Below are 19,729 nucleotides of genomic sequence, written 5' to 3' on the forward strand. Positions count from 1 at the left end.
AACCAAAGACCTACATATATATATATATATATTAAATAAATAAATAAATAATTGTTAGGGGATTACAATTTTAAAGAAACTCCAAGAGAAGAGCCTGGTTCTTTTGCATGGAGAAACTGTGACTGAATGCAGTAATGCTCACTTTCCCCAACGTGGAATCTTCACAAGGTGTTCAGCCTACAACTTCCATAATTCTTATCATTCAACTTCGACTGAATCCAAACATATTGGGAAGAGGTGAGTTTGGGGAAGATTGCAGCCAGCAAAAAGGTTATTTTATTATTATAGTGGTTGATAAACGCCACTGGAATGCCTGCCGTAATTTATTTCTGAGCAGTTCTCAAATCATAGAAAGGGCAGGAGGTCACAGCTTTCTTGCTTTGTAAGGATTAGAGACTGGGAGAGAGTTACATTTTGAATAGCACGAGGGAACATAATTTGGTTAAATCCTTGTTCCCAACTATTGCTCTATTTCAAATCCTGATTAAGAGCTCCAGGAAATAAATCTGTTTGCAGCCATGTATTTTCCCACCTAAATCCTACCCTTTTTATCCCTGGGAAGCATTATTGTTTTGGACTGTGCGGAAACCCCTTTATGGGAAGAGTGATTAGTCTTTTCTTTTCCCTAGGAGTGAATTTCCCATGTTACTATGGAAAGAAGGCTGTTTCAATTCTTGGATCTTATTTTGGCATGCTGCAGGCTTAGGGCTGCATATAAACAAAATCTCATCCTGTATGTTGTTCAGTGACCACCAATGGTTCAAGGCAGGCCAAAATTCAAGGCAGGCCACCACTTTGAGGGGATTCAAATTCAGCCTATTCCAAATGCTTAATGATGAACTCAGTTTGATCTTCTCCCTTTGGTCTTTTAATGTCCATTACCTGGGAATTTTTCAATCCCCAAAAAATGTTTCTCACATAACTATTGTGGCCATTAAAAGTAAAATGAAGAAGAAAGTGTGAACAGTAAAGAGCTTCTACCAGATGGAAAAAACAGTTCTTTTTCTTTATGGCATGGAAGGGAGGGAGGGAGGGAGGGAGGGAGGAAGCAAGCAAGCAAGCAAGCCTTGTTTTGTTTTAAATTATTATTATTTCTATTAGCCCACTTATCAAAGTATTTTGCAAGGAATAGAATAGAATAGAACTGGAAGGGACCTTGGAGGTCTTCTAGTCCAGCCCCCTGCTCAAGCAGGAGAACCTATACTGTCTCAGACAGGTGAATGTCTAGTCTCTTCTTAAAAATCTCCTGTGATGGGGTGCCCACAATTTCTGGGGATAAGCTATTCCACTGGTTGATTGTCCTCACTGTCAGGAAGTTTCTCCTTAATTCCAGGTTGCTTCTCTCTTTGATCAGTTTCCAACCATTGTTTCTTGTCCTTCCCTCTGGTGCTTTGGTGAACAACCTGACCCCTCTGCCTTGTGGCAGCCCCTCAGATACTGAAACACTGCTATCATGTCTACCCTATTTCTTCTTTTCTTTAGACTAGCCAAACCCAAGTCCTGTAGCTGTTCTTTGTATGTTTTAGTCTCCAGTCCTTTGATCATCTTAGTTGCTCTTCTCTGAATTTTTTCCAAACTCTCAACATCTTTTTTTGTGATATGGTGACCAAACTTGGCTGCAGTATTCCAGGTGTGGTCTTACTAGGGTTTTATAAAGCGGTAATAATACTTCGTGTGATCTTGATTCTATGCCTCTGTTTATGCAACCCAGGATTTTATTAGCTTTTTCGGTTGCTGCTGCACACTGCTGGCTCATAGTCAAGTGATTGTCTACTAGAACTCCAAGGTCCCTTTCACAGTTACTGTTTTTGAAGCCAGGTCTTGCCCAATCTGTATTTGTAACTTTGGTTTTTCCTGCCTAAATGTAAGACTTTGTTTTTCTCCACATTGAAACTCATTCTGTTGGGTAGGGCCCATTGTTCAAGTTTGTCAAGATCTTTTGGATCCTGAGTTTGTCTTCTGGGGTGTTGACTATTCCTGTCAGTTTGATGTCATCTGCAAATTTGATGAGTTCCCTTTCAATTCCCTCATCTAAGTCATTTATGAAGATACTGAAGAGTACTGGGCCTAAGACGGAACCTTGTGGTACCTCACTGCTTACTTCTCTCCATGTGGATGTAATGCCATTGAGGACTACTCATTGAGTGCAGTTTGTCAGCCAGCTACAGAACCATCTGGTGGTGATGTTGTCTATTCCAACTTTTCCTAGCTTACCAAGGAGTAGTTTGTGGTCTACCTTGTCAAATGTCAAATACTGAAATCTAAGTATACTACATCCACTGTGTTTCGCTGGTCTACTAGTTTAGTCACTTTATCAAAGAATGAGATAAGATTGGTTTGGTATGATCTGTTTTAAACTCGTGCTGGCTACTAGTTATGACTTCATTTGCTTCTAGTTGTTTGCAGATTTGTTTTTTGATTATCTTTTCTAGGATTTTCCAAGGTATTGATGTTAAGCTGATTGGTCTGCAGTTTCCTGGGTCTTTTTTTCCCTTTCTTGAAGATGTGGAGTCTTTTCAGTAGCATTTTAAAGGCCTACAGTGATTATTGAACAGAACATTCTGCATGCTACTTTCACTTTATTATTAATGGACAAAATAATACATTTATTTTTCAACAAGGAGTATATTCCTCAGGCTTCAACCAGCACAAATTTTATTTCCCTCTCAACTTTCACGTCTAGATAGATTTCCCATAATCATTGTTTTCTATTTTTTTTTTTTTTAGTGAACTGGTTTGCTATTTGCAACTGTTCAGCAGCATATAATTCAAGTCATCAAGTAATTCAGATGTAAGTCACAGGTTTAGGGTCACAGTAAAAAAGAAAAAAAAAGAAAAAGGAAAGGGGGGCTGAAATGGTTTAACACAAGTTGGGCAGAATCTTCTATTTGAAGCCTGCCTTGTTGTCATCAGAGAATGGAACAGGAAACTTTCCATTGTAAGAAACTTCTGTTATAAAAGTAATTGGGCTGTTCCATCAAGATAGAGAAGGCCAGAATGCTTTAGTATCCAGTGTTATTGGGTAGGATATCTGACAGGGGCAGGCTTCCAACACAGCTGCCAACTTTCCCTTCCACAGCCACACAATACACAGCTTAGGGATGAAAGAAGCTGGGGAAGAGTCTGTTTAAGAGCACATTCAAATGATTAACAAATGGCACATTGATTTTGAACAGTATGATTTTGAATTTCAGCATGTATCCTAATGATACAGTTTCTTTTTTGGGAAAGACCTTGCATTACTATTATGTGTGTTATCTGGGAAGGATGCATGTAGTCATTAAAAAAGAGAAAACCCTGAATGGTAAAATGTGATATGGACAAACTTACTCAGGTTTTGTCCATTCTGAGACTTGAGTTAAGGATTTTCATAGAGGGAGAAGGAAAAGGCATTATGAAGTTGCCTCTTGCCCTGCCAGTTGGGTAGAAAACTGATTAGTTGGCATATAAGACAAGGTGGCAAGCATGACATCATCCCCACCCCTTAAGTTGGATTTCATTTTTTTAAATTATTGAATAAATATTTAATCAGATAATCAAGTCATACTATTTAGGCTTCTAAGGAGCCCTAATGGCACAGGGATTAGAATGCAGTACTACAAGCTAACTCTGCCCACAGCTTGGAGTTCAATCCTGACAGGCTCAAGGTTGACTCAGGCTTCCATCCTTCTGAGGTTAGTAAAATGAGGACCCAGATTGTTTGGGACAATATGCTGACATTTGTAAACAGCCCAGAGAGTGCTGTAAAGCACTATAAGGTGGTATATAAATCTACATTCTATTGCTATTTGCTATTCTCTAGATAGCTTGGTTAGAACTTTTGCTGCTGCTGCTGCTGCTGTTTTTGATTGCTTGCCATATTTCAGTGGATTTTACACTACATCAATTCCTTAACCTTCTGACTCGGTAATGATTAGAGTAGTTGGTCTAACTTCATGTTCTAGTACAGTGGTTCTTAACCTGGGTGATATCGCCCCCCAGGGGGCGATTTCATTTTTCAGGGGGGCAATGGAACGAAAAGGGGTGACACGGGGGTGAAGGAACGAAAAGGGGGCGATATGGGGGTAATGGAGCGAGAAGTTTTGGGGACACTTTTGAGACTTTTTCGTACAGTGAATCGCTGTATATCTGTTGTACAAAAACATCAGATTGCTGCTATTAGTGGATTGAATTGTGTTTTCAAATGTTCCTCCAGCTAGCTTCAGTACAGAATGCCGTACATATCTTATCTTCATGCGCGTTGCACAGCAGGCTCTACCCATATAGTGGCGTGCCATTGGCCAGAATATGGGAGATATGGGGAAAAGACTGGTAATAAATTATTTGCATCGATATGTCCTGATGACAATTTTAAAGAAAACAAAAAAAGTGTTTGCATAAATTGAAGAATTATTTCCTATGTTGTGATTGAAAGGTTATGTTGGGGGAGGGGGCGATGACAACTTCCTCATTGGCTCAAGGGGGAGATTCATTCAAAAAGGTTAAGAACCACTGTTCTAGTACATGAGGTTCCTGTAAGTAGGAAACATCTTCTAAGCCAGTGTTTCCCAAACTTGACAATTTTAAAGCATGTGGACTTCAACTCCCAGAATTCCACAGCCAGCAACGCTGGCTGTGGAATTCTGGGAGTTGAAGTCCTCATGCCTTAAAATTGTCAAGTTTGGGAAACACTGTTCTAAGCTATCTTGGATATTGACATCCCTACAGAAATTCAGTATATTCCTGTCATTTTGTCTGATCTTTGAATTAGTTATTATCTGCTTGTTGGCAGCCTTTAGCATAAACATTGAGAGCAGCTGTCTTGGAAATGAAGCTAAGACTTCAGAAATTATGCACAAAGAAGCATATTCTTTCCCATTAAAAATGACATTTCAATGAAAACAAAGATCAGAATAGTTCACGTAATGTTCACCCTATTGGTAATGTATGGCTGCGGAAACTGGACATTGAGGGGAAAAAAACGATACTCTCAAATCACAGATTGGATTTGGAGGCAGTTATTAAAAGAAGCATGGGATACTGGAAAGCCCAATCAATCAGTCTTGGCCAAATAAAAGCGGATCGCTCCTTCAGGTGATAAGCTGGTGATGCAGGTGAATAATGGACTAGAAAAAGTGATTATGTGTGGCTGTGTTAAAGTAAGTAAAACATGGGAAAGACAACCAATAAGGTAGATGGATAGGATCAAATCAATCTTTGGAATGGTCCTGCAAGTGCTGCAGGTTTGGGGATATAATTTAAGATGGATAGTATTTCTCTGATCACTAGGAGTTGAATCTGATTAATGATACCTAAGCAAATTGTGCTGTTTAGGTTTTTTTTTAGTGTGGTAGCGTAGAATACATACACACACTCTTCTGCTTTTTTGTTTTTTTCCCTGAAAAGATTTCTAGTGATTTTGATGTAATTAATTTTGAACTGAGCAGTATTCTATGAATAGTGGCCTTATTTTAAGGTCCCGAGTGAATATTTTATATGTGAAAAATCTTTTTATATGTGAATTCATCTCCCTGTCTTAGCCACCTATTTGTTCTCCCAACTTTCTATTTCTACTTGAAATTTGGATTAATAAAAGTATGTATTAATGTCAGCTGCAAAGGCTTTGCTACCAGTGGATGCAAATATCCATTAAATCCCAAGAGACTATTAAAAAAACATGTCTCACTTTTTTGACCCTTGCTGTATATTTCCCTGCTCAGAATCATCATAATACATATGAGGTTTTAATTTGACAGGACAATTAGCAATCAGAACTGATGCTAGTGTTATTTATCCCAAATGTGCCATAAATGTTCATAATTGCTTTTCTGCTAGCAAAATTTGTAGCATAAAATGATCATGTATGGTGGTCATGCCATTTATATCATTCAATCAGAAGGCTACATTAGAGTATTAGTGAGAGATTTGCTTTGGTTAGATATTTTCAGGTGTAAATCCTAGTGAGTTATCTTGAGTTTTATCTAGCTGAACTCAATGAATAATTAAGTAGACTAACCGGGACTGGGAGGGAAAAAGTGCATTTCCCCCCCCCCCCTTTTCTCTTTTTCTGGTTAATTGATTTTAGGAGGCAATATAAGTACAATTTTTCCTGTAGATAATCACATTTTGGTATCTGCAATTTACTGGCTACTGATTGAATTGGCCATATGTTGATTTGGACGTTAAGATACTGGTGAAAAAGCGAAACATGCTTTCTTTGTCCGACAACAAGCTGTTATTCCCTAATGCAATATTCCCTTACAACTGGAGATATTGTGTGGTTAGAAACAACTAAGCTAGATGGAAATAATTTGAGAAACTGGTTTCTTGCACTTGGGAAACCAAAGAGTTATTCCTAAATGATGGTGGTCAGATTTACAGACAAAATCCATCAGTTCAGTGTAAGAAATCAAGGCATTCAAATAACTGAAAAATACTTTACACAATGATTAACTTAATTTACTGAATATTTTTCAGTTCAAATACATTAAAAAAAAAGCACAAATGCATATTCAGGCTACTTTGATGGCTGTGAATTTACGCTGCTCAGTGCCTGACTATAAAGATTGTTTTATAGTCAAAGACACCCTGCCATTGGTCACATGCCACTCTGAGCTTAATTTTCAGGTTTAATTAGGAGCCAGCTCACCGCTCTGTGCTTAAAAGAAAGGATTCTCAGTTGCTGCTGAATTCCAGACGTAATTAAGATAGTCATGAGATTCTGTCAAGCTTGAATGGAGCACAGTCTGACTTTTGCCTTATGTCACACGCGTGGAAAGACTTTCGGTGGATTGTTGGATCCAGTTTTTTTTCTCCCTGCTGCTGTAGCGTATCAAGCTGGATGCAGCTCAGAGTCACATCAGCCGTTGCTATTAGTGGCAGAGATGATTCATGAGAGTAAGCATCAGCTATTTTGCATACTCTCATCTTTATTTTTGTGTGACTGTTGGACGTAAAATTTGCAAAGCACCGGGTTAGCAAGCAAACAAAACACTGTATTTGAATATGCAGAGTGCAAAATAAAAAAAAGTCACCTAAAATAATTAGCTTGAAAGTAATTATCATATTGTTATGATTACTCAGGCTTCAATGGTGTGTTGGTAATAAAATATACAAAAAAACCCCCCACAACAACCTTAGACACTACCTCGATATAAAAATCGATTTATATGGCTTATTTTCCTAGATTAGTGTTGTTTACACCAGCCAGCTGCATCTTGAAAAAGCACCTCTCAGAAATCTTTCCTAACAGAAGATTCCTAGCAGGAGGTTCACTTTTAAATACAGATATGAGCATGTTTAATGTTGCCTTCCAACTGGAAAGTCTCCAGTCTCCTCTCTACCACATAAAAAGAAATAACAATCTGAAATGATCCACGTTGGAAAGACGTGACTATTTTTTTCTTACCTGCTTTGCGGCTGGCAGCCCAAATATTGAGTTGTATTTTATCTAACATAGTCCAAAGTTATCTTGAATGCTTTCTTCTAATTTTCTTTTTATTCACCAATTATTCTTACATGGGTTTTCTTTTGCCCTTCAGAACTGGGACAGAGGAACACAACTCTCTTCCAATTTCAGTTCCATTTTGTTTTATTTATTTGGAATAATTTTTGCTCCCCACAACCAGTAGTCATACAATTAAAACAAAGTTTTTCTTCATGTCTTCACACTTTTCTCTAGTACTTATCTGCCCCTCTTTCTTATACTATGTAGTCTAATAAAGAAGTTTAGTTAAATGTATTTTCTTTTATTAAATCAGTCAGTTGGGCATCCAGGGACATCCTTAGAGGGTATGTATATGTAAAAAAAAAGGTAGCCATGGTGACACATATCCCACTCTTTTTTTATATGTGTCACTTACACAATACAGATAGACAAGGGATGCACAATAGTATGGTCTTAGCCATTATCTTGAGTTTCTTAACCAATTCAAATATTCCTGTGTTTATCTCTCAATAGGAAATCCTCTTGAGAATAGTAGAAGATCAGTTCCTTCAGGACTGCCAGAGCTTTTCCTGAAATTCTCTGAAGAAAATTATTATTTACTATATCACAATATTTGCTTGTTGAATGATCAGAGGTTGTTTTTTTTTTTAAAAAAAATGATATTGTTGTCTGAGAGGGGTTGATTATGCTTTGGTGAAATGCCCTAGATTGGTGATCTGTATAAACCCAAGCAAGTATTCAAAGAGTTGACTATGGAAGTCAAAATGTTGAAGGCTGTTAATTAAAAGCGTGTTCAAAGAGACAAATTTGTCACTGGGTATTCATTTATATCAGTGGTTCTCAACCTTTCTAATGCCGCGACCCCATAATACAGTTCCCCATGTTGTGGTGACCCCCAACCACTTATACATCACCGGGTGCCAGGGGCGTGGCAAAAGAAAAGGGGAAAAAATGGCGGACAGCCTTGTTTGGTGACCCCCGTGAAATGGTCGTTCGACCCCAAATGGGGTCCCGACCCACAGGTTGAAAACCACTGATTTATATAATCCATGCATTCAGTGAAACTGGGCCATTTGAAGCAGTCCAATGGATGTCAAAGTTATCATGTCACTGGCAGAAAATGCATAATGCTTGCAAAGAAGGTGACTGTGGAATCTGTGGGTACAGCCCCAGTTTAGAAATAAGGGCCATCCTAGATAAATAATGTATTCATCTAGGATTGCTATATTTTAGGTATCCAAGTGACTGATAAGAAAGTGGAACTTTATGTGAACAGTTGGTGGTCTTATATATTTCTCTGAAGCATCTGGAGTGTTGAAAACAGGATACTGGTTTGGCCAGACCTCTGAGCCCAGGAAGAAGGCTGTGTTTTTATGCAGTCCTTGTTTCCTGTCCATACATATCAAATAGCTTTTCTCTTTAAACACTTTCTCAGGGGAGTCTGGTGAAATCCAGGCTCAGGAAATAGTTGTATTTTGTAATCAGAGGCGATCGTTACTGTTGGAGCTATTGAGCACTAAGGAGTTTAGAGAGAAGCACACTCACCGTGGTCTCTTCATCTCATTGAGTCATTTTCGAAGGCTCCTCATGATTGGCTGAGAGCTGCAGAAACATTAAAACTGGGCTGATTTCCTTTGGCGGACAAACGGCTGTTTTCAATTACCATTCTGCATGTTCCCTGAACAGCAGATTATTGACTTGCTAGACGAGAGAATGAGTACAAGCAATATAGAAGGACAATGTTTTTAAAACTTGGAACAAATTTAATTTTTGCTACTTATGTTTTTCTAATCTATGGGGATGCTCAGCATATAGCAGGACTACAGTATATTTGCATTTCTTTCTGGGTCCCATCTCTTTGAACAACTTGCCTTAATTTGTATTGATTTCTTAATTCTTCTTGTCCTGAAGTATAAAATATAGAAAGAATTGCCTAAATTGAAATCAATGGTGTTCTGTGTAATAACATTTAATGTAACTGTCCAGCCACTGGGTGGAACTAAAATTATTAAATGCAAATTCTCTCGTGCATAAAATGCCAATGCTTTAAATAAAATAGAAAGAATGTCAGTCTAGATAAATGATAAATGTTATTTTATCAATAAATCTATCCAAAAAGAAATTCCCAGAAAACAAATGGCTCCCTTGAGTAAGTAACTCATGGTGAGTAGGATCAGAAAGAAAATTTTAAATCTTAATACAATTTTGACTAATATAGCCCTTAGAATTCAAGTGCATGAACCAAAATGTTCCAGTGATGCATTAAAGATATGATGTAGAAACATGTTCTTATTTGGGTTGCTAAACTTTAAAAAAATACAGAATACTCTTATTTCCCATCCTTTTCTCTGTTTTTCCTCCCTCTCCTATAGATTGGATTATCCCATCATGTTCAAGTAGGTTATGGTTGAATAAACCACAGCTAAATGATTCGCACAACAGGCTAAGCCATAAACCGTGGGTTATTATACACAACGACTGGGATCACACAATAGAACTAAGCTAAAACTAAACAAATCAGATTGTGGCTTAGTTGAATGTGCAAACACAATTATATAATATTTTATACCAATTGAAAGTTAGAATTTTCATTGTCTAGACTCTAGATAGTGGCAGAACTGGGTCATAAAGATACTCTTATCACTAAAAGCACACTGAAAAGGCCATTGGTTTGTTTTAATAAGGGATGTTAAATTTGCTTTCGGAACAATGCTTAACTTGACACTTAAAGCCTTTTCTTAATATCAAAATATGGGTGAACTATCAGCATAGAAGGGCAACTATTCTTATAAATTGCTAAGTTTCTCTTATTGACAGTAGTCAAAGCTCACACTTCCCACAGGAAAAAATTTACACCTCGTAAACCTGTAATATTATGGTTTAATTAAGCATCAGACAAATCTGGGGTGGAATGAGAATATATATTCTGTTCCTGGAAGTTTTACAGATTTTTGGAGTTCTGAATACATGTGGTGGATGACCTATCTTTTAGGTGTAAAATTCCCTTCAGGGATTTTCATTTTACTTCTGAGCAATTTTATTCCTGTTGTAAATGCACCTTTAGAAAAATATGAAATTATTATAAACAATTGTTCAACATTGGTCATGTGAGCATTTGTTTAATTTTTATTTATTTGTTTGCAACCCATCCTTTTATTATTTTTATAAATCACTGCGGGCAGTAAAGATATCCAACGGGCACCTTCCTCTTCCTTTTTTCTCCACAATAGCAATCCTGTGAGGTGGGTTGAAATGAGCGAATGACTGGCCCAAAATCACCCAGGTTGAAGGGGGAAAAGAAAAAAAAATGTTGACTTCCAATCCTTTTTAGCCCAGTAGAAGATAATAACACTGCAGCTTCAGTGTAGTTTTGTATTGATAAAATTTAATTCTAGACTTTGGTAGAATCTTGCTTCCTGATTTGGACAACCTTAAAAGAGCTGACAACAGAGCAGGTAGACCTTAAGGAGATTACATTGATGTTAAATTTAATTACAGCCGCAAGGTTGTTAGTAGGGCAATGTTGGAAGAAGGAATCTTTGCCTACTTTGCAAGAGTGGTTTTTTAAAGTTTCTTATTTGGCGGAAATGGCAAAGATTTTGGCTTTCTTGAAGGATCAATCGCAAGAGAAGTATTTTGCGGTATGGAAAAAATGGATAGATTTTATACAACATAAGTTGGATATAAAAATATTATTTAGTTTTTCAATAACTTATATATAGAATTTAATATTTTATAGATTGTATTCTTTTCTTTCTTTTATTTTTTATTTTATTTTCTTATATCTCTTTTCTTTTTTCCTTCTTTTTTATTCTTTTTCTTTTTAAGTATTCTTTTTTAATATTTATGTTTTTTTATACATACATTATTGTTAATCATTTTATAAGTTGTTTAAGTAATGTATTTAGACTTATTTATGGTTTATAATTTTTCTTTAAGATTTTTTGAAGAAATTTCAATTAAGCCTATATTCAGCTCTGGGAAGGTTGGGGGAGGGAATGGGAGGGTCGGGGAGGGTTGGGTAGGGTTGTTTTTGTAAAATTTCAAAAATTTTCAATAATAAAAAAAAACAGAGCAGGTAGACCTATTACTGCCAACTATGCATAGACAAACCAGTGTATTCTTTTTATTCTTTTTGTTTTTGGCTGCCTTGAGTCCCAGTTTTGGCAGAAACATGGGGTATCAGATTCAACTGGCAAAATGACACTCCTGTGTTACAATAAACAAGAGCCAACTGGTGGAAAGATGAAATAGATTTCTAACCTTGATTGCCTTCTTTGATAGAGTTACTAGCTTAGGAGATCAAGGGAACGCTGTAGACCACGGGTGCCAAACTCGATCACGTCACGTGATGTATTGTGACATTTTGCAACGCTCTTTTGCCTTTGCAGAGCCAGGGTGGAGGTGGCCTGCGTGTGATGCATCTAGCCCATGGGCTGCCAGTTTGATAACCCTGCTTTAGACATAGTATACCTGGACTTCAACAAAGTTTTTAGCAGAGCGTCTCCTGATCTTCTTCGTCATAAAATGGTGAAGCATGGGCTGGATGATGCTGTTTAATAGACTCACAATTGCCTGAGTAATCACACCCAAAATGTGTTTGCTTGTTAAAGGCTTTGGCCTGTGAAGGTAGAAGAGCCTCCCATATGAAGAATTCCTTCTGATTGATCTCACATGGTCTGTGGTATCTCTGCGGTTGAGCTTCACAAGGCTCATTTCATCTTTCCATCAGCAGAGCAAGCATATTTTCAGCCTTCGTTGTGGCTGGCAACCTTCTCCACTTAACATTGGAGTTGTTACTGCTGGATACCATGTGGCCATTGTGCACCGCAGGTGCCATTCTCATATTTTCCTGGCAGTGAAGGCAATAGCAAGCATATCTTTCCCTTTTGGTCTCCAGACACATTTTGTAGAACCGAGGTTTTAAGTGATATTCTTAATAATTAAAATAGTGGAAACATTGAAGCATAATATTCAATCTTGTAGAAAAATCACGTTGGTTTCAGTTTGATGTCCTCTGTTTATGGCAATGTGGTTACAATTATTAAAATGTGAGTCTGCCAGGCAAGAGAGATTCTACAACTATTTTCTTAGTATATAATGAAAAACGTAGATGGTCATTTGATTGCAGTTGTCCAAGATCTACATGGCTACAGCTGGCTTCCACTGCAGATCAGTTCAATTTTTATTAACCTGCCAACAGCTTGTTGTGTAGCTCAGAGGAGCCAATTTGCAGAAATTAAGCTGTGGCTGATTTAATCATTTTATATGTTCCCCTTTGTTCAAGGAAAGTATTTTTGCAATGAAAAGTGTGCTGTTGCTAACTCTGGTGTTCAATCCTTAGTATAATAGGAGGAATGGGATGAAATTACATGTCTGATTTTTCAGGCTCAAACTTCATATCAACACTAGTTCTTCTTGGGTTGTTATGATTTTGCAAAATATTTCTTATATTTTTGTTTTTCAAAGGAGGGAATAGATAATAATAATAGTAGTAGTAGTAGTAGTAGTAGTAGTAGTAGTAGTAGTAGTAAGTAAAGTTGGAAGGGACCTTGGAGGTCATCTAGTCCAACCCCCTGCTCAGGCAGGAAACCCTATACCATTTCGGACAAATGGCTGTCCAGTTTCTTCTTAAAAACTTCCAGTGTTGGAGTATTCACCGCTTCTGGAGGCAGGTTGTTCCACTGGTTAATTGTTCTAACTGTCAGGAAGTTTCTCCTTAGTTCTAGGTTGCTTCTCTCCTTGATTAGTTTCCACCCGTTGTTTCTTGTCCTGCTTTTAGGTGCTTTGGAAAATAGCTTGACTCCCTCTTCTTTGTGGCAGCCCCTGAGATATTGGAACACTGCTATCATGTCCTCCCTCGTCCTTCTCTTCATTATACTAGACATAGTTTAAACATAGATGGTGAAAAAGATCTAGAAAAGATATATTTTCTTTAATTTTGGGTGAGGGCCTTCAGCTAGTTAAAGGAGGTCACCCAACATCATCACCATTTGAGATAAAATCAGATGTGACACCTTTATTTCTGGATTCATTTTTCAGTGGAATTCTATAGGGACTTCTCCTGTGAATGATATTAATGAACTGCATATTGAACCTTGGTTTTGCCCTAACTTTGTTCTTTTTTTAGTCACTAGTCCAGTGATGGTCAATCTTTTGGCCTCAGCCTATCAAAAACTTGGAAAATGCCTAACTTGACTCTACTAGTACGTCAGACGCAAATATACACATAGAGAGGGAGAGGGAGAGAGAACAAAAGAAAAACAATGCTCTATTTTCCCCATATCTAGGTCATCCTGAATAGCAGCACTTTATGGAGCTTCCTTTTTTAGGGAGTGAAGTTAGGGTGTTGGGAGGCACCTGGAAGCTAGAACAAACACAGTAGAGAAGATAGGTGGAGAAGATAGGAAGAATGAGAATTTAATTGGGATATTCTGGGTAGTTTTCAAGTGAGTGGGTGGTAAATGGAAGTTTGAGAACAAGAGGAAATAAAAACACCTTGAAGAAACTGAAGTTTTGAGGGCTCAAGAGTCTTTAATTGGTGTGCCAGTGTTGCCAGCAGCAGAGGCAGTGAGGAAGAAGTAAAGAAGGAGATTCTGGCTTCTGTTTGACTTTGGAAAGGAATATATTCCCCCTAAAGGAGCAGCTCTGAACCATGGCCATCATCCTGGACTCTCTGCTTTTATGGTCCAGAAGGTTGTAGGTGGGGGGGGGAGCTTTGTCCAACTTCGGCTGGTGTTCCAGTCATTCACCAGAATCCCCTGTGTCAATGACCCATTCTGTTCTCATTTCATAGTCAAATTATCACAATTGACTCCACTTGTAACTACCACTTAGAAACTAGAGTTGACACAAAATGTACCTTCCTGCTTGCTTTAGAGCAGTGTGGGGGCCTAGTGGTGAAGACACTTGCCTCCCACTCAGAAGTTTGAGAGTTCAATCCTAGATGGAGGCAGATGTTTCTCTCCTAGGACACAAAGAGAAAATATCTCCTGAAGTCCACATGGCGGCAGGAAGGGTATCTGGCCAGTAAATGCTCAGCTCCACCCAGTTAGCCAAACTCTACCCCGAATTAAGGGATTACAGGGGTGTAGAAAGGGAGTACCTTCCTGCTTGCTAACAGAGAGCCAGCATAGCAAAATAATTGTTCATTTGCAGTTACTGCATTTGTCACCATAGGGATGCAATTCAGAAGACTAGCTTAATTTGTAAAGCTCTACATGACCTGGTTTCCAGTTTCTTTCAGAAATATTTCCTTCAAGCAGAGCATGCTGATCCTGTGCAGCCCTTTGACAGGGAGTACTTTTGGGGTTTCTACCGTGCAACTCTGGAGGGGGCCAGCAGTTCACCTTGCCTTTATTCTAACTCTTTGGAACAATTTGCTTTCAGAACAATTGACTCTTACCTTGCTAAGTTTTAGAAAGACAAAGTTAATTCTGTTCTGACCTACCAAATGGGGAATGAAGTGGTCTTGGGGCTGCCTTTTTTTTTTTTTTTTGACATATTAGATTATATTAATTGTCCATCGCATTGTCATCCAGATGTTCAGACTGTATTTGGCATTTTTGTCAGCCCATTGAGCCCTTCCAAAGGACCTGGGATAGGCAGATGTGGATGTTTGATGGTGTTAGAGCAGGGGTGTCAAGCTGCTAGCCCGCGGGCCGGACGCGTCACCAGGAAACCGCACCTACCACATTGCTGTGCCCACCCCATTGTCGATATGTCGTGTGATGTCACGTGACATCACGAGTTTGACATGTCCGTGTAAGACAGTGGTTCTCAACCTTTTTAATGCCGTGACCCCCAACCGGTCGTAAGCCGAGGACTACTCAACTGGTCATAAGTTGAGAACTACTCAACTGATGCAGCACCGTTTGCAGAATGGGACTTTTGGCGGCTCAGCAGGGCAGAGACAGCCTGGACAATTCCTATTGGCTTTTGAAAGCCAATAGAATTAGACTCTATTCAAGAGAGTCTATTCTATTGGCTTTCAAAAGCCAATAGAATAAAAGGGAGTAGCACAGCTAAGGAAAAGGGGGAAAAATGGCAGACTGCATTGTTTGGTGACCCCCGTGAAATGATCGTTCGACCCCAAATGGGGTCCCGACCCACAGGTTGAGAACCACTGGTGTAAGAGGTATCGTTGCAGGATGGAAGCTATTCCAAGGAAAACTGCCTTTTGCAATTGACTGATTCTGATTTTGTCAATGCCAACGATGTTCAAGTGGTGCTTCAATTGCTCTGGGATTGCAGTTAAAGCACCTATGACTATTGATACTACCTTTGCTTTCTTTTGCCATAGTCGTTCTATTTCTGTTTGCAGGTCTTTGTATTTCGTTATCTTTTCCATAATTATTCTTTTATCAGCATTTTAAAAATAAAAAATTTAGGCCTGGCTAAGTAATCTCATTCTGTGTTTTAAATGCTGCAATACATAAATTTATGTAATAAATAAATAAGCAGGCCCTTAAAAGCATTCATTTTTGAATAGGCTTTTAAGTTTTGATATGATGATACTTTTTAATTCTTTATTTAGTTATTACTTCTGAGAGACTTCAGTAGTCAGCAATATGCCAGGATAAATAAATAAATAATAAGTAATTTGTTCTCCTTTGGAACTTTTATCAGTTTTCCAAGATTTTCAAAGATAATCCATAAAGATTTTGTTAGACTACCAGCTGATGCTATCAGTATTCTAGAAAGCAGGTTTTTTGTTCTGGGAGACTGAAACTTATTCAAAATAGCAATTTTTCGCTATTTCTACCAATCTCAAATTTCCATCCTGCTGCTTTATCCTGCCCTTCATAATTTCATGGTATGATGCTACTTTCTTGTTGGGGAAGTTAAAGTCAAATATTCTTCATTGCAGACCATCTTTAATGAGCAGTTTTGAGTATATCTAAATAAATCTTTTCTGAAATTTATATAGCCTTCACCTATCTCAAGCCTGAATGTTAGATATTCTGACATCATCTCTACTGTTTCCTATATATACTTCTATTTGGTGACTTGTTTAGAAGACCTTTTCTGATTTCAAATCTTCGCTAATTTCATTGGCCTTTTCTGCTCTCTTTATATTTTTTAAAACTCATTGGAGTTATTTTTTATTTTATTTTTTTTGTTTTTAAGCAATCTCTCCCCTCCTCTCCATCCTCCATTTGAGGTTCTTGTTAGGCCGTCTTGAGAAGAAATCAATATTATGTTTATTACAATCTGTGTTATCCAAATTAAAGATATGAGTTCCGCTATACTCAGTTTTATTTGAATCAGTTTCCCTTAAATCAAGAATACAAGCATGACATAGTGACTTTCTGCTAATATTCCTTCCATGTTTTCAATTATTTCTTCCCTACTGGCTAAACTGCCCATTGTGTTGTTCCCATTTATGAGGCAGATGTAATGGCATGTGGAAATGACCTTGGGAGATAGACAGGGGGGAAAAGATGTTGCTAGGGAATGATAAGATAAGAGAGGGCATAGCCTGCAGCTTTATAATGGGCAGAGAAAGAAACTCAGAAAGAATCCTTCCTAACTTATCAGAGACTATGGGAGATTTATACTTTCAGACTTAAATGATAAAAACTAACTTATGTTTGTGCAAATAGTCACATATATTTATAATTCCTTACTTATAATATATGCATTGTAAAGAATGCATAATTTATTTTTATTGTATGGGATTGAAATTGGGTTAATTCTCTAATCAGCCAGTTGGAAAATTAATCTAATTCTATTGTTTCCATCTAAGGCAGTGGTTCTCAACCTTTTTAATGCCGCGACCCCCAATCGGTCATAAGTTGAGGACTACTCAACCGGTCGTAAGTCGAGAACTACTCAACTGGTGCAGCACCTTTTGCAGAATGGGACTTTTGGCGGGCTCACCAGGGCAGAGACAGCCTGGACAATTCCTAAATTTCAAAAGCCAATAGAATAAAAGGGAGTAGCACAGCTAAGGAAAAGGGGAAAAAATGGCGGACTGCGTTGTTTGGCGACCCCCGTGAAATGGTCGTTCGACCCCAAATGTGATCCCGACCCACAGGTTGAGAACCACTGATCTAAGGCATCAATAGGGGCAGTAGTGTATCTAATTTCTATATGTCACTATGGCTTATCCTTAGTGCTTTATATATAAATTAGAAAGAAATCTGCAAACTTGGTTATGGCTGCTATAAGAGAACGGATGAAGAATGACTGCTGCTGCCTGAGAAAACTTAAGATAGAAAGGAGATAATTTATTTTTCCAAAATAATTAGCACTATTGGTGCCTAATTACTAAGCAGCAGGTGTTAGAATGTCCTAGTTGAGCTTCACAAAAGCCAGGAAACAGGAACGTTGAACATCCAACAAGTTTAATGCACTGTGTGGAAATAAAGTTAGCACTGGAAGTAACCTCCTTCCAGTGCCTTAAATACATCAAATTACCACGTCCAGATCACACCCTCCAATTGCCACGCCCAAATCATGCCCTCCACTTACCACCCATGATTATACTCCACCCGTGCCTCGCCCAATCCCAGTTAACAACCCACACCCCATTAATAAACTAATTAACAATGCTGCGCTCTACTGCCCCCAGTCCATGCCCCACACGTAGTAACAAACTGAACACAATCAACAACATTCTGCTCTACCGCCCAGTCCTCTGTCCCAGCATCCATGCATGACAGACCCAGCGACACCGTGAAGTCTACTAGCAATAATGACAATGAAGCAACTTCCAGTTCATTCGCCTCCCTTTGCCCTGTGCTGTGAATTGGTAACCATCCGGGCGTTTCCTAACGATGTCAGATGGTCACGTGGGCTGATCGGCTGCCGCTCTGGGAATCCCGGTCGACCAGCTCGGCGGCTGTAATGGCCGCACAGAACACGGAGCCCCCAGATCTGCTGCTGGGACCGCTCCAATGCTGCTTGGGCTGTCTACTATCGCCCGGGCTGGTAACGGGGCTACCGGAGGGTGGGCAGCGCGCTGGGTCTGACATTTGGCTCCCCTCACCACAAGTCCCCCTGGAAGAAAGCATACTGGGATGAGTAAAATCGTCGTTTTATATATATACGATGGGTTATTCAGCTCCCCCCCCGGGGTTTTGTGGAAATTTCCTATGATATCTACGAATCAGATCGGGAGCAGACACGTCCCCCTTCCACACCCAGGAGGCATCAGATAGGGGATATCCCTTCCATAAAATTAGGTAATAAAGTTTACCCCCCTTCATCCGTGAATCCAGGATATCTTGTACTTCATACCGACCTGGTGCGACGGGTCCTGGGGTTCATTCTCGGGGTTTCTCGCTCACAGGTTTCAATAAGCTTACGTGAAAGACTGGATGCACCTTACCCAGGAATCTCGGTAAGTGAAGCTTCACCATCACCGGATTAATAATCTGGGCTATGCGGAAGGGTCCGATGTACTTAGGCGCTAGTTTTTTGCACGGCACCTGCAACTTTATATATTTAGTTGATAAATACACTAGATCCCCCACCCAGAACTGAATCTGTAATCTACGAGTTTTATCCGCCTGATGTTTAGCTGCCTGTTCTGCTAAACCCCCGGATCTGCTGCTGGGACCGCTGTAACGCTGCTTGGGCTGTCTGCTATCGCCCGGGCTGGTAACGGGGCAACCGGAGGGTGGGCAGCGCGCTGGGTCTGACAGCAGGTTCACAATGGAAGAACAATGATATTATTATCTGATGGTGACACATCAAGTATCATTGAAGAAGGAATTGTTTATCCCATAGCTGGTCCCTTTGCACATTCCCTTGATCATTTTTGTCCTTCACACATTTGTGGGCTTAGCCTCTTTCCAGATGCTCTAGATCAGTGGTTCTCAACCTGCCTAATGCCGCGACCCTTTAATACAGTTCCTCATGTTGTGGTGACCCCCCAACCCTAAAATTATTTTCATTGCTACTTTGTAACTGTAATTTTGCTACTGTTATGAATTGTAATGTAAATATCTGATATGCAGGATGTATTTTCATTGTTACAAATGGAAAAAAATGATAAAGTACAGGTAGTCCTTGACTTATGACCATTTTTCACACTTATGACCATTGCAGCATCCCCAGGGTCATGTGATTTACATTTCGATGCTTGGCAACTGATTCATATTTATGATGGTCACATTGTTCCGGGGTCATGTGATTGCCTTTTGCAACCTCCTGACAAGCAACTTTAATGGGGGAAATCAGATTCACTTAACAACCATGTTACTAATTTAATTTCTCTTTCCCTCTTTCTTTCTCTCTCCCCCTCTCTCTCTCTGTCTCCCTCTTTCTTTCTCTCGCTCCCTCGCTCCCTCTCTT

Source organism: Crotalus tigris, unplaced genomic scaffold (genome assembly GCF_016545835.1).
Source record: "Crotalus tigris isolate CLP2741 ecotype Arizona unplaced genomic scaffold, ASM1654583v1 scf7180000024282.1769268, whole genome shotgun sequence".
NCBI classification, from domain to species: Eukaryota; Metazoa; Chordata; class Lepidosauria; order Squamata; family Viperidae; genus Crotalus; species Crotalus tigris.